The 16,781-nt window shown below is 38.8% G+C and overlaps 1 long non-coding RNA gene across 2 annotated transcripts in view; it reads right to left on the minus strand.

The window, feature by feature from the left end:
- Window positions 1-319: 319 nt before the first annotated feature.
- Window positions 320-16,781, minus strand: part of LOC114018032 (uncharacterized) — a 42,492-nt gene continuing 26,030 nt past the window's right edge. Inside the window, exon 3 of one of the 2 annotated variants that reach the window (XR_003563421.2) lies at window positions 320-520. This is a non-coding gene — a long non-coding RNA (uncharacterized LOC114018032). Of the gene's footprint in view, window positions 521-15,104; window positions 15,406-16,781 lie in introns of those variants that run through there. The other variant, XR_008733196.1, reaches the window with a different exon arrangement.

Below are 16,781 nucleotides of genomic sequence, written 5' to 3' on the forward strand. Positions count from 1 at the left end.
TAATAACTGCTTAGCTTACATTTATAAAGATCTTTTACCCCCACTTTACTACCTCAAGTTTTATTCCAAAGTATGGCTTTCCACCTGCAGCCTTGTCATGAATGATCTGACTTGAAAATCAAAGCATGGAAGAGCAGAAATAATGGATCCCTTGATTAGCACGCACAAATCTGAGCTGAAGGAAGTGTGCTGATGCCTTTCCTGTTGCTACTGATATGGTGCCATACATACATATATCCCAGTACAGACAAAAATATAAATAAAATCTGTTGCTGAAAAGCTAATTTTTAAAATAGACTAATCCAAAACATACCTTAGGGGATATGAGGAAAAGGGAGAGACAGAGTGGGGATGCTTGAGCAGTACAAGGGTTTTCTGCAGAAGACAGCCAGGGGTTGCTGTTTGGTTCCACATATTCCTTTCCATTTTATTTTATCAACCTTTTCAACCTGTTCTCATTGACATTTCACTGGTAGACCTCCTCTGAAAGGACTTGCAGAAGAAACCTGTCCTGAGGAATCTGCAGAAAAAGACAGTACCTGAATAGCAAAATTAACTGAGAGTTGATGTAGTCATTTGAGAGCAGAGGCATCCTGGGAGTCAGCGTGGAGGTGAGGAGAATGAAAGGAGAAGAGAAAGCAAGGGAAACACCTTAGAGAAGCTAAGTTAAATCACCTAGACAGCAAGAATTATGGTGAAGACGAAGGTTAACAATGCCCTTTCTCCTCACACTAGTACAAAGGCTAAGGTAGTAGCCAACATATTTTTATCCTCAAGACACTGGAGCATTTATTGAAGGTCTCCTATGGAAAGACTTTGTAATAGAAGACTGATGCCACTGGCATGGTTATGAGCATTGCTGTCTTTCTTATAATTACTAACCAACACTAAAACTGCCATTGGTGCTAAGGGACAACCACATTTAGTCTCACTGTGGTAGGGTTGTACAGTCTCTCAACTGTTTGCTGCTACCCCAAAAGCAATCAGAAGGATAAGCCCAGCCAGAGAAAGAACTTGGCAGGTGTAGTTATGGCACTCAGTTTTGTATTATAATAATAAGTATTAACTCATGGGTCACCATGCATTATTAGTAAAGCCATATCGTATAACTGTATGATGGTTTCTTATTTGTTAAACGGGGGAAAAAAGCTTTAGGTTTTTGTCGGAGGTTTTTTTTTCCTTGGGTTTTTTTTCATTTAAATAGGATTATTCCTTAATTAATCTTGGTAAAATGTTTGGGGAACTCCAAGCTGGCAGCAGTATATAAGTAATAAGAACCAGGCAGTAGGCACTCTATTATTAAAAAATAAATGCATGCACACATTTCACTGCCTAGCTTACAGTTTATACTAGACAGCCTGTGTATGGGCTGGTACTTTGAGCTGTAAGTCAGTATCATCACTCAATATTGATGTATACTGTCCTCTCAGGAGGGTAAGTCAAGTTTCTTCTAGCTCCCTTTACCATCAGTTATTAAAACCTGGTGCTTAAAGGAAATTACTTGTGAAAACAGACAAGTTTTAGGGATGCCAATGATAAATCAACACTTTAATTGAATGTGTATATATTAAAAAATATTCACACATATGTAAATAAAAGAAAAAACTTAATGGATCACAGTGGCTGTCAATGAACAATGTTGGTGGTAGGTTTTTATTTTTAATATAGCTTTTAAACATTCACCTTTACCAGCAGGATGCACTGGTGAGATGTACTGTCTGATACGCCCTTGGCCAGAATTACCCTTATACACATTGTGCAGTTCACACACATTATGCAGTGTGCTATAAGCTGATTATTTCCTTGGCTGTGGCCCACCCTCTAAGCCTGGGAATTTCAGTGTAGAAGGAATTCCTGTACGTATGTCATTTGTAAAGCACTGCGAGATCCTTTGGGCTGAATATGCACTGTTAGCTGTACACAAGAGATATAAATAATAGATGTGCTATATTTTTGTAACATTCAATTGGTTAAAAAGTGCTAGTCTCGGAGATGGACTTTAGGCTTCTTGAGCTGTAAAATAATTGCACACATGTATGTGTATGGAAGTGCATGTAGCAACTGTCCCATAGCATGAGTTTGCTGTCTCAACCCCCCCACAAAATTTCCAGGTAAAATTATAAAATTATACAGAAGATGTATGGTGGATTGGACTGTAAAGCATAATTCTCACAATGCTTGGTTTCAGGAGTCTTTGAGATCATCTGAAAAAAACAGGGAGAAGTTTGCTGCAGGATGTTGTGCTCAGGAAGGGTTCAACACAATCCTGCTGAATCACTGAGGAAGCAAAGAGCTTTTCAGTCTTGGTCACGGCATTTAAAAAACAGACTAGAACTAAGCAAGTCAAGAAATCACATTTCTGTTAAAACTGAAATCTTTCTAAGGTCCCTAAATTGTAGTTATGCATTTTTGATGCTTCTTGAAGATATGTACATGCTCCTAATTTCAACCTTATTATCTTAGCAGTTAGGAAATTTGCATCAACATCTTCCTGTCTGGGTAATTTAATTCCCCTTTTTAAAATAAATTCAAATTAGCAACAATAAAAGAAAATACAAAAACATTGTTGAACTCAAGTAGTTACCATAAACAACCCCCCCAAAACCAATCAGGCACTGTGCAAAGTTATTGTTTTGTTGAGGAAAGAAATCCTGAGAAAGGGCCAGCCCCTGTTCTCACAAAAACCTATACTGTAATTTCCATTGACTTGAAGAAGAATGGGGCCAGAACGAGAGGGACGTTTGATAACAGGGCTAGGTGTACTAATGCATGCCATGCAGGAAGAAGAGCTGGGACAAAAGGCAGAGTATTTCAGGCCAGCAACACCGTTACCAGAGTTGCTGGGAATGCTTAAATCAGTCTCATCACTGAACGCTTGGGGAAAAAAAAAGGAAAAAAAAAGTTAAATCGAATCGTGACAAGCTTAAAGGTACATGGCTGCCTCAAAACACAGATTCCTTAACAATTTCATTAATAATTTTTTAATAAATTTTTTCACTCTTTCCATTCTCTCTGACTTTCAGGTCATCATTCCTCTTCTGCATCGCAGTACAGGTCACCAGTCCTCAATGAACAAGGTTTATTTTCTAGTACTTGTTAGTTTTCATTTTTTAATTAGCATCTACTAGAAAAGCCTTATTTTGATTTTGGATAGCAAATCATTCCAAGGAAAGCTGAAATCCAAAAATATAAACAAAAGCATTGTATGTATCAGGAAGAAGTCCTATGAAATACCTCTACCCATCTTCAGCTGTTTTATTTCTAAACAAAATCTAAAACTAGAAACAACTTCATTCATTTGCCCCTTTTAACTGTCATTTCCATGGCAAGACAGATGCAACTGACAGACAAACAAATTATTTGAGAGGTACCTATTGTGGAATGTGCATTTTGCTCTATCTTCATTTAACTGGTCTTGAATGTGAATGGTTTCAAAATTCTCCATACTTTTTAACTGTATAAAATAGAAAAGTAAAATCTGCTAACATCATAAATTGCTTTTGGAATATTTTGATAAATGGACAGTCAAAGCAAAGTCATTTTAATGCTGATGTACCATCAAGTTATAATGGAAGCATATCGGTTTGACTGTGCTAGGGTAGTCATTGCATACTTGAGAACCAGAAGAAATTTTAGTAAAATATGAAATTATTTTAGTAATACGAGTGCTTTAGGAACTGGATTTTAATTATAAAATTGTAAAAAAAACCACAAATGTGTCAGCAAACTATATTAATAAAGCAGAAAAGGAATATATGAAGGGCTCCATGTCTATACATGATGGGATCTGTTGTCCAGTCACTCCTGAGCTGAGGCCTAAATGGTACAAATAATCTTGCAAAAAAAGAAACTGGAAGTAGCTATGCCAGCTAAGCTACCAATCTGAAATCAGTGCAGGCACATATGGACCACTAGTTGCAAGCACTATTCATACATCCTGCAGGAAATTAATCTGTCAGCCTCAATTCATGTCCCATGTCCCCGTCACAAAAATATACCCTTAAAAATGACCTTCCTTGTTGGGAGTTTCGGCAAAGACATAAAAGGAAGAAGAAGCCACAGAAAATCAACCTCCTTTGAGCCTCTAAAGCATGTCACAGAGGAGCAGCATGGGAGAACTGATATTCCTGATGGCCCATGAGAAGGGAATGATGCAGGAATGGACCTTTATAAATGTTACCACTGCAGCAGGTGACAGATCATGAGCTATGAACTGTCCTGGATCTACCTGCACACCTTATGAGGTCAGCGGAGGTGTTTAATGACTGCCAATAACTGTTTTTTCAAATACATGCCAGAATCCCTAATGCACGTGCATAACTGCCTATAGAAGTGAATTTTGTTTCAAAGCTCAAATCACAATCAATTTTTTTAAATATATCCAAGTACAAGAATTTGAAATTTTGTTTAGGAAAATAAGCCAGCTGCAAATTTTAGATTGGGACCAAACCATACATAGATTTGCGGGTTTTTTTCAAATTGTGTTGCAACTCTGTGGTTACATTTCTGCTGCTCAGGGAACTGGTGCAGTCTGTACATCTAGACAGACCTCTTCCAATAAGGAATATCAGAAGTTCTGAAGGTTAAATATTTGTAAGTGGAGTCATGTAATTTGCATTGTTAGCTGGCAAGATATTTCCCGCAATGCATTTATAAGATTTATCTTTTTTTTTTTTTTCAAAATGTCAATGAGCAGACATATTTTTCAGAAATTATTGAATGAGTAATTGCCAACTTATTTCTGCCCATGAGATTGCTCACAAGCTATTCACTAAAATGACTGCTTTGTGTATTTTAGGAATTCACCACTCATAGATTAGTATTTATAAGGGGTTGTTGGTCACCCAAATCACCTGACATCATTTTTTTACCCTTGGTTGGTAAATTTACAACCCATCAAATGCTTTCCTAAGAGCTGCACGCAGACTTCCAGTTCAGGAATTCATATGGATACAGAAATGCATCATTGCATGTGACAGTTTTTCTGCAGAATATCACTCTAATGAATGTTTGTGGAAAGTGAAGGAATTGCCTCAATTACCATCAAAACAAATAGTTACATTCAAACAAAAGTTTACATTTTTTTTAACAGTCATCAGTCTTTATGTACTAACCTCCATTGACAGAATACATTTCAAGATTTTACAGATGAATAGAACATTTGTTAAAACTACTCTGAAATTCTTGGTTTAGAACATCGTAATTCCAGCACTGTATATGCATGACTCCTTCTTTCCACAGAAGCCCCGCATATACAACACAGGGTAAGAAATAGTCATGGATATTACTTAATGCCATTTGGATTGTACTGGACTTTGGTACCATCTGCCCTGTGTATGCTCCCCTTCTAAGGATCTGCTTGTAAATCCTAAAACATTGCAAACTCAGTGCCATAACTTCTAACTTTCCCACGGGTTTCCCATTGATTTAAGCATATTGTGGCATCCACATTAGTGGACGATCTTTAGAAAAAATACAGTGCAGCTTTCTGAATAATTTCAAAACAACAAAATCCAGTTAGCTTTGCTAACTTGTTGAAATAAGCAGACTAGATCCATAAGCTAAGCAAACAGCATTTGGCCTACTTCACCCAACCAGCAACCTATCGGAATGCCCCAGAACAGCAAAAGTACCAAAGACATTTTATTTACTTATCCAACATAGCTCTAGGAATAGATACACCAGTTTGAGAATGTAAGCACAACCTTAATAGACTACCATGAATCTGCATGGCACTGTACCATCACTAATTTGCCCCAAGACATACCAGCATCGGATTAAAATCTTTTGACATACATTTTTATCTATATATTTATAAAATATTATTAACAAGAAATTTAAAGTCTTCTCAGTTAACTAAATAATCAGCAAAAGGAAGCCACTTCTCCCTGGCTAACAGCACACCTCCTAGACCACTGCTGACAAATGCTCTGACTCAGTAACCAGAAGCCCTATCAGCACACCTGACCAAATTCAACCAGGGCTTAAATCAGGCTACAGAGGACATTTCAGAAAGAAGATGTGCCTTGGAAGACTATACTAACACAAAAAAATCACGATTGCCTTCTGCTGAAGAGCCTACAGTGGATCAAAAGAATCTGAATGCCCAAATCAAGAAAAACATGTTGACCAGGAGCATCATTTCAGTAGGGTCTGTACTATGCGGTTTCCAAGGATCGTGGTAGCAAACTATGAGTTACAGAAAAATACCTAAGGAGGTAGTAAGTGATTTATTCTCCGTCTTCAATACCTTGGGGCTTTAGAAAAGGTTTTTATAATAGATAATATCCTTTACAGTGGCACTAAGAGTTTCTGGCAACAGTGGCACAGGGACTACAGTGAAAGTGGCACAGGAATAAAACCAGAAATGTCTTTCTGTCCTTAGATGTCATTCTCCCAGTGCACATCCTCACTCCCTACTACACTACAAAAGATGCTGACACTTACTAATTAGATCAAATAATATTTATAGAATCCCTTCCCCGATTCTTGGGGAGGTAGAAATTCAAACACAACCAAATACAACCACAACAGCAAATTATTAAACAGCTGAAAACAGTAAGCCCTTCCAGCATTAATCAGAATAAAATCCCAGGTTTGACAGAGAAGACAGAGGGATTGACAGAGAGAGGGAATCATGGCCCTTACAAAAAGGATTAACCCTCTCATCTTGTTGCTGTGGCAAAGGCTCAGTCACCTGCAAGATTGCTGGCTACACCACCATCAAATGGTGCCAGGGACACTACCGCTGGCACCTGTTCTCCAGTTTCTAGAAGATCCCTGGCATGGCCCAGGCCGGGGCCAAACAGCACTCTCCCAAATGCTCCTGGGTGTGGGCTAGGAGTGACCACGAGCCAGGGACTGTTCCCAATAGACATTTCGTATATGACTGGCCTGTTTTGAAGTTCAAGACAGCTTAATGGTATGGATGTTGGCTATTTTGTGCCAGTTGACCTCAATGCCAGAGAATGGTCCAGGATGCATTTAATTTACTAGTGTGGACACAGCCAGTGATGTAAGCCTTCAAGATACATGGTGCCAGCTCTGAGATATCTCTCAGTGAGCTGCCAGATCCCTTTTCTTTAAGGATTTTAAAGCTATGTGCCCAGGATTTGAGAGGCATACAGGGAGATATGCACATACTCTGTGGCAACTTTAATCTCCTAGATGGCTCTTGAAAATAACTGCATTCTAGTAGCGTCTTTCTCTGCTGATATGATAACATCAACCAGAACATCAGCACAGCTCCCAGACTACAAACGTTTCGTGGCTCAGCACCAGGAACATCCCATACTACAGGTGCTACCAGTAATGACAGCAATATAGCTCTAAGGAAGATGGGAACAGGGTGGTGAAAAGACAGTTTCCGAAAATAGGTTTTCCATGCCCTTGTTGGTGGCCAGAAGTACTCCAAGTTTTAGTTTCCCACCATTAGTCTAGCAGGCTTCCCACTCCCCAATAAACCCCTGCTGATGACAAGAGCTTTTGTCCCTAGAAGGCCCAACAAAACTGAGGTGGTTGGGGGCCACTGCTGAGTGACTTCAGGTTCTCTGTCTCTGCAGCACTGACAAACCCAGGGAAAGAAGATGTAGAAATGCAAACAGGATCTGGGTGACCTATGTGCCACTGCGATTTACTAATCACCACTAAGTCAAAATGCCAGCCGACCCAAGTAGGAAGTTGGAAGGCAAAAGAATCACTAATAAACAGTATATACAGCTAAGATACAAATTCCATCCATCAAAGTGAAAGACCATCCAGACAAGACAAGAGGAAGTATTTTCCAAGGCTGAAATATCTCTGATTTTACCCAAGAAAAGAACTTCTGTAAGGGCAAGTACATGTGAAAGTATTGAAAATCACAAGCAAGGAAAAAGCTTACCCTGGCCACAGGGACAGGCAGTCATAACCAAGTAGGTCTACAGTTTCTGAACTCCTCAGTTATTAGGAAAACAAGACGTTGGATTTACTCTTACATGACAAATATATGACCAAATAACTATGCCCATATTTAGGCACCTTAATTTAATGTTTCCAAGAGATAGATAGAGGGATATGTACTATGCTTTATCACTAATTAAGCTGGTTTACACATTCACACCCAGATGAATTCCTGCTCCTTATGGTTTGTACTTTGTAATTGTATTTGCTAGAAGAAGGAAGTGGAGGAGAATGCAACAATTCATGCTGAAAAGGCAGCTAAGTCTCTGCAAGTAACCACGTTCATCAAAAGAGCAGACATTTGTGCTGCTGTACTGGAGGGCAAAGAAACAAAGAAAGAAGGGTTATACATGAACAGCTACCAAAAGTATGGCCTTCATTCCCCTACAGAGAGAAGTTCTTCAAATTCTACAGCTCCGCACCTGTTTTCACTAACATCACATTCCTCTGGTCACAGTTGCCCCAACCTTGCAAGAAGTTAAAAGTAAAGGACCAGAAAGGTAATCAGTGTCTGCAGATAAGGGGCCTCTGGTATCCACCTCATCTCCTGCCCAAGATTAGCTCTGCAGTCCACAATACCCTCAAAGGTGGAGAACGTGATGTGTAGCAAGGGAAGGGAAGGTTTGCCAGCTGGTGGCATGCGCAACAGCTGCTCAAATCTGTCACCAAGACATGAGTTTGGAGGGGTGGCTGGCCATCCCCTTGGTCACAGGATGAATGTGGCCCACATCCACAAATGCTAGGCAGCATAAAGACCTCTTTATTATAAAGGTTTAGCCATAATGCACTATACATATTTATGCTAAAGCAAAGATGGTAGCAGCTGAGTTAGTCCTAACCAGACTAGAGTTTTCCTTAATATTCAACTACTGATGACCCCACTTTGGGCTTTTGTGCAAACAGTGCAGCCCGCTGAAATCCGTTTGAGAATATCCTTGTGATGCTGCTACTTTTTTCAAGGTGGGCAAGACTCTGCAGTGAGATCCAAGTGATTACTGGATATATACTCAACAAGAAGCAGGGGACCAGGAAGGAAACCTGCAAGCCAAAGCAGCAAGTATGACTGCTGAATCAAGCAGAGAATGACTAGGGAATGAGCTAAGGCCTGATAAAGATGGGAACTGGACAAACTCCATGACAGACACCACAGTGTCATGCAGAACAGAGCCTGGCACGCAGCTAGTATGATTTCCATTACCTAGCATCCAAGAACACATCTGATCTAACAAATTAGAAAAGCCTGTGCTAGCAGTTTTAAAAAGGAGCTGGAAAGGAAAAACAATGAGCTCATGCCTTCTGACCTTGCTTGTTTTTAGCCTGGTTTCCTATGGCAACAAGGCTTGTGATCATGCTGTGTGTGTGCATGTGTATGTGTGCATCCATGTGCATGTAAAAGACAGAAGGTGACCATCAGGGTGTTCAATAACTGTTGTGTGCATTGCTAGTTTGGTCAGACCTGGCACTCAGATACAGTTCTCGATGATAATTAAGATCCAATGAGTTTTGTGGAAGAAGGTGGCCACCAGAACTACAGAGACCTGTAAGTTTCCCAGGTTGGAGGGAAAGGTAACACAGTGAGCACATCTTATTAGGCACCAGAGAATCCACATAGGGGAGAGCAGTTATGAATATCCCAGCTGCAGGAGAAGCATCCATCAGAACTTGCAGCAAAGCATGAAACAACCCTAGGAAATCAGCTTTGTCAGTTCTGGTGCTATGGTATGTAAGACATTCAGGTGCTGTCCCCTTCCCTGTTTTTCCTGGTGAAAGTTAACAGGGGCATTCCCATTGCTGGTCTTCAGGAAACTGATCCTGATTGACAGCAAGAAGACAAGAACTTTTAACTTTTTAAATATTTTTTTTAGGACTTGTTTTGCAAGGCAAATGAGAATCAAAGATTTGCTGACCACCTTCTTCAACAAAGGGCCAAGAAACATCATAGGCAGCTTAGCTGGGTCCTCTCAAAATAGCTGAGGAAAACTAAGTGTTGACTGAGGTCTGCCAGATAAAAAAGGACCATGAATTCTGGTCAGTGTGGTTTGGGAAGACCCACCAAAACCTTTCTACCTATCTTTGTACATCACCTTCTGACACAGCAGGCTGCCTTCCTTCTTCTCAGTAATTTTTAACAACAGGGAGGGAGCAAACGACTGTTCCAGACAGGAACCTTCAGGAATGATCAGCAACCAGGCCATTCAGATGGGATCACCAAGCTACACTCATAAGAGAAGTGAAGAAAGTGGAGTAAGTCAGTGTATACCAGTCTACACAATTCAGTAACAGCTGCCTAGGTTCAGTCTGCCCAAAACTGTGTCTGCTTGTTGAAGCCTCCATTTTGCTGAAACATTTCACATAAATACTACATACCATTTGAGAACCAGACATCTGGCCAGGCTTATACTGAAAAGCTGGTGGAGCCAGAAGAGGACCTGGAAGTCCTGCTTATTACTGCTGTATTTGAATCACAGAACCTAGCAATCCATTTGGGCTACTCACATTTACAGGACGCAGGAGTGAAGCCGTTACAAAGTAGTTTGAAGAAGGAACAATGGCCAATATTGCTGTCACCCCTTTTAGTGGAGACAGTCATCTGTAGTATACAGTTCTACACATGAGCAAATTCAATCTCTCCTGTAAAAGCCAAAATTGCTATTTGTCATTGCTATGTACAGTCAAATACCTATCATGTTTGATTGCAAAGAGACCACCCTCACTGCCTGATGAAATCGTATCTCTACACATTGGCAGATCCACTTGGGATCCTCTGATCCAGAAGTCACTCCAGAGTCATCTGAAAAGAATCTTTTTTGTTTGATTCCAAGTCAAATGTGAAATGTTAAAATCTTCCCTACCAATGTCAACAGGCAATATATGAGTAGTATATCTAAGGGCAGAATTTGACCCTCATCGTTTTCCTTAATTTTCACTACTGTAAAAAAAGTATTGTTTAAAAACTTAATTGCCATTTACCAGGTAGATATATTTGTCACAGTTGCAAACATGGCTTCTAAAACATATATTTTTTTGGCCTCCTGATTTACCATTGACTATGTCCTCAGATCCCTTTTCTCTCATTGCACAGGCTTCTGACTACATTATAAATATTGCCCAAGTTGTGAAATACTCTTTTTATGCACCTCTGTCCTTCTGCTTTTACACCATACCCCTCAACTCTAAAACTGATACTGATCCCATTAAATTCAGTAGGAGCAGTATCAAGAACCAGGCATGTAGCTTTTTCTTAGCTGGTTTTTAATTTCTGGTTGCAGTTTGGAAGGGATGGGGTGAACGGGAAAAAAAGCCTAACAAACCAAAACAAAATTCTTAGTGAAAACACACAGCAACTGTAACAACTTAGATATATAAAATAAAAAGCTGTTAATCTAATAGCATCTTTAGTAAGCCTTTTGAACCCCACACACAAATTTTAAAGACTGATGCCTGGTTTTGCACATTTTTCAACCAGGTATTATCATATGGGAAGATTTCTAGATGCTAGAATAATACCTATAGATTTAACTAAATCAGGACCAAATGTTTCAACAATCACAATGATTATATTTGATTATCAAGTATTTGAGTCATCTTTATCTTATGGTACCAAATTAAGCAGTTTCATTTATGCATTACATGTCCCAAACAATCCAGCCAATTTCACAAAATAGACTGTCATATTTCTTGATGATCCTGGCAGGCATATGTAATTAAAAATAAAACTTAGTATCTGTAGCCCTTCCCTGTCTTCTTCTCCATCCAAATATCTGCAGGTCCCATGCCTGCAAACACATACTTGTTTGAGGAGCCCAGCAGGGCTCAGACTACTCACAAAATTAGGCTTACTCATACGTACAGAAGTGTTTATAACCTCAAACCTGAATCCCCAAGCTTGCAAGAAGGACTATCCCAAACAGTGACTGCTCAAAACAAGAAAACTTCAGTATAGAGTATTTAGTGCAGAGGATAAATCCTCATTTGAAAGACAAGATACTTGAAAGACAAGGAAAATGCTAGTAATATACATAGAAATAGAGGATTAGAATCATACAGAAATTAAAATCTGCTTCATATCTGCCCAGAAAGAAATATTAAGTAAAATATCAAATAAAAAGCAATGACCAGGATGGTCAACAGTAAGTGACAAGTAAATAAATTGTTAATCGGTAATTTAAATGGAAAAAAAAAAATATCTCCAGCCTTTATTCTCAACAGCAAGCTTTTTTCTATATTTTTAATGTCAAAATTTAAAAAAAGAAGGAAAAAATGACTGTTACTATGGAGTAAATATGAAAAGAGGATTAACATTTATTTTTAATATTCATATTTATTTAATAACATTTATATTAACAGATGACAGAGTGATAAAATGGCAGCATGCTGCTCTGACAATTTTTTTTCTGATCCAAGCTTGTTTAACATTTAGCTTCCACTACTACCTCAGTGGAATTATTTTTCTTTCCTACTTTGGGTTACATTCATATAAAAAATTCATCCTAAACCTGCTTTGTTGGTTGTAAATGTGCAGGAGACTTTTGTTTGCATTCGACTGAGCCAAAACATGCTTGCTTTATATGTCTGAATTGCCCTTATGAAGCCAATGGGCTAGATGCTGCTTACATATAATAGGACTAGATTCATGGGACAGAGCAATATGGATTTGACTGTTATCTAAACATGCAATTAGTTTTTGTTTTATTAGCTGTAGCAGTCATTATGCACTTTATATCAATAACCCCCTGACTAGCTATAGCAAGAATGACAGAGTAAAGTTTTAATTTTTTGTTTGTTCTCTGTTTCATTATAAATTTGGATATTTTTTTTCCCAAAGGATGCAAAGAAATCATACTTATGGCTGATTTTTAATGCCAGTTTCTGCTCTGGCCACTCAGATAAATACCTTCATTTACTGAAAACAAGACTATGATATAATAATGTGCAGAAAGTGAGCTGTCTTTGGCCTTTACGCACATGGGCTTGGAACCTGTATCATGCCTAACAGGCACACTTTTCTCCCCCCGTACCCCCAACATTCTCTTACTCACATGCCAGACCCTTGAATAAGCATATAGAAAGTAAAATTTTCATTAAGGCTTACTTCTACTACACAAATGTAAAACATCCTCAAGGTCTCCATTACAATGCTGCCTAACTTTAGAATAAATAAACCAAAATTATTACAAATATTCCTTCCAATAAGAAGCCAAGCCTGTATTCATCGTGCCTCCTTAACTTCTAATTTCAAAATGAGACTCCAAGAATTCTTGGTATTTTTTTGATCTTTGTTTCCTTCTTACATTTTTAGCATTACGTTTTCTTCATTTTTGCTCCTCTTCAATAGATAGATTATCTTAAGCCTTGACACTGCAGCATTGAGGCAGGCTGCTGGCTCAGCTGACTGGTATCAGCCACTGCAACTCCACAGGACTTCACACACTACACACCTACTGGTTTACAAGACTGAAGCCCACTAAGGTTAAAAACTATCTGGGACTAAAGATCAGGACCAAATATATTCCATTTTTATTTTGACGCAGGTGTTCTACCAGGCTGAGCTACCATTGCAGCAGAGCAGTGGGTAGCCCAGCAGGGCTGGTGCTGCAGCTACCACAGGGCTTGCACGCTGAGCAGGTGGCCTCAGTGTGACGGTGCACGTCCCCTCTCCTGCCCACTCACCTGATAGGATGCACTGCCACAGCCTTATGCATCTGCTGGCCTTAGAGGGTAGGGGACCGACTGCATAGACAAGTTTCACCCAAAACTGATGCCTAGATGACCAAATGGGCACATATCACTGTGCTCCATTAGCACCGATTGCACCTTTCAGAATTCCCTTATATCCAAGACCTTCTATTTGCTCCACTGAAATTCTGTTATTCAAATTCCGTACTGTTCAGGGCTGCTAGAAATGACAGGGAGCAAGCTCACTGGTATCCTTCTTGACATCTTTTCCCAAAACTCCATTAGACCTAACCTTACCTTCTGGATACCAGAAAGTAATATCTCATAATTGTTAGATTCTATATACTTTTATTCTTAAAACTGCTACAGATTAAGTGCTATATAGTTTGGGGACTATCCATAAGGTTAAAAAACTTCAAACTTGCTTGTCTGAGGTTAGGCTCCTAAATTAGGTGGCAGGGACAGGCAAGCCAATAAATAAAAGCGTTTTAAATCAAGGAACAACTATTTCGTGTAATGTCTATGACACATGCAGATGCAAAAGCCCACCTATGAAAGCAACCAGTATTCTTAACTTGGTAATTAAGTAAGCGGACTTTGTTAGGAAAATTTGGATAATAAAGTAAGAAGGATTTGGCCCACAGTTGCTTCATCACTACGGTGAGGGGAGGAGAGAGGAAATCTCCTTTGGTGTGTTAGACACTTCAGATACATGTTCATGGCTTCTCAGTCCCTGTGACAGAGGCACTGCAGTCTGTTTCCAAATAAAAATCGTGACATTAAGTGATCACCAAAATAATTTTTACCTTCAAGGACAAATTAAAATGGAAAAAAGCAGCAAAAACTAATCTGCTTTTTCCCACTGAAGTCCAGATGATGCCTATTCCCCTAGATATATAAAAAACTCAAAACATACTTGTGCATAAAGAGGAGACCACTGGTACACAATTCTTCTCTCATGTACAACCTCATGCACATGTCTACCTAATGCATGCACAAAGCCACAGTAAGAACTACACAAAACATACATTTTTTTGTATATGAACAGATAGATAGATAGAATATATATGGCTACATGTGCACCCATACACACAAAGAAGTCATGACAGCTGATTTCCTCAAATAAACGAGGCTACAGAATGGACTGATACACAATTCCTATTCAGTGAAAAAATAGCCCTTAATTTCAGTGGGGTTTGGATCAGATTTGGTTAAACTAGGTGAGCAGTATGTAATTTATCGACATGTATGTTCAAACACATTTTCAAGTCAACCACTGGAACCGCAATGCATTTGTGAAATCCCTCTCCAGCATAACTGTTTCACTATATAGAAGAACTATACTGCAGTTTCATGAACAACTTAAAATTCTATTAACCTACACAGATGCCTTACAACTAAATGAACTGAGGACAGATAAATTCGATTCTATTTATTATTTTTGGTTACTATACTTTTCCTAGTTTTTTAATGCACATATGCCTACATAGATGTGCGTACAACCAGACCCCCACATACAAAGTCCTACTATACTAGTTCGAATTTATACAAGAAATTCCTTTAACAGAAATTAATCAAGGGACAAATTTAGTTTAGTAACAGTGAAAAGCTATGACCATTATTTAATTGGGACAGTGGCAGCTGAAATTTCACATATGAAGTGCAGGAAATATGAGGGAGGCATGCTTATGTGGTACCAGTGAGTTCAGGAGTGTTTCAGGAGTGTTACATGACTGGGGGTGCAGACAGACTGGGGTTTTTTTTGTAGATCAGAACACCCAAATTAATCTGAAAAAAAAAAAAAGATGAAATGCAATAAACATTACGCAGAACAATGTTTTCTTCCATTTAAATCTCATCAGATTTTGCTGATTTTTTAAAAGATTTGTTTTCTTGGTTGTAATATTTTCTTAAATTTGTGCAGCAAATAAAACAGCTAAATCATGATGTTTCTATTGTATATAAATATATATTGACTGAACAAAATAAATTAAATAGATTAATATGCCTCAAAAAAGAGGTCAAATAACTTCAGAATAAAAAATTATCACTCTTGAACCAGTACTTTTTGTATACAAGTCTAAAGGAGTTTTTCTAGTGGCCTCACTGTAGGAGCAGAGCTGACTCCATAATCTCATGAACCTTATAGAAGAGTAAATGGAGGTCTTATTCAAAAAGATACAGAATAGCAGGTTACAAGGGTTTCAGCACTCATGTTCATTTGGGAATCTTTAAACCTATTGGCATGGAAGTACTTGGTCACATTTTGTTTACTGAGTGTTAAACTTCAGGATCTCCACTCTCAGTTTGGCAGCTGCATTATACACGTATTTTTAAAATCCATTACATGGAGAAAGGCCTAGTTTGACTATGAATAATCAGAGAAGGAAACAAGCAAACAAGCTAACAAAGTATCAATTGTTTGTGTGATACAAGTTTGGAAAGTCTCTGTTCAGTTGCCAGGGATTAATTGTTAGTGTTAAAAATAAAAATAAAAATACAAATACCCCCACCCTCATCTTTTGACAACCTGAGCAGAGAGAACCTGGAAAAAGAAATATTCCTGTCAGGCTTTGAATCATCCCTTTGCCATGGAGCAGATGTAGCATGGGACAGTGAATTAATAAAGTCAGAATATTTATTGCTAATGGGTTTACTAAGCATGTGAACAGAAACCCCATCACTCAGTGCCAGAACTACATCCTATGGAAACTGTTCAAAGCAAGAACAAATAGAAATTCACAGGAACCAGGATCCTTCAGGGAGGGCTGTAAGGTCTTTATCCCACTTCTGCGACTGGACAATTAAAAGCAAAGCAAAAATCAGCAAGAGCTTGATTTTCAAGACAATCAAGGTATTTTTACCCATTGTGTAAAAGGAAGGGAAAAAAATCTCAGATGCAGTACTGCAAGACAAAAGGCCTTTCCCCGCAAGCATCTGCTTCTCTTAGCAGTGCTTACTGCTGTGAGGAGCCCTACTGTGGTCAGGCTAAGTCCTGTTAGAAGACTGCTTGGAAGAGGAAAGCCCTTGCTGGATCAGGACGTAGTTACTTTACTCAAGAAATAGCTGCTGAGTTTGCAAATAACGTACAAAGCTTTGTATCACAACAGACTGCTGGTGAATACAGCCAGCCATAAAATATTTTCCTGACTATATGGTTAAAA

This window comes from Falco cherrug, chromosome 7 (assembly GCF_023634085.1).
Source record: "Falco cherrug isolate bFalChe1 chromosome 7, bFalChe1.pri, whole genome shotgun sequence".
NCBI lineage: Eukaryota > Metazoa > Chordata > Aves > Falconiformes > Falconidae > Falco > Falco cherrug.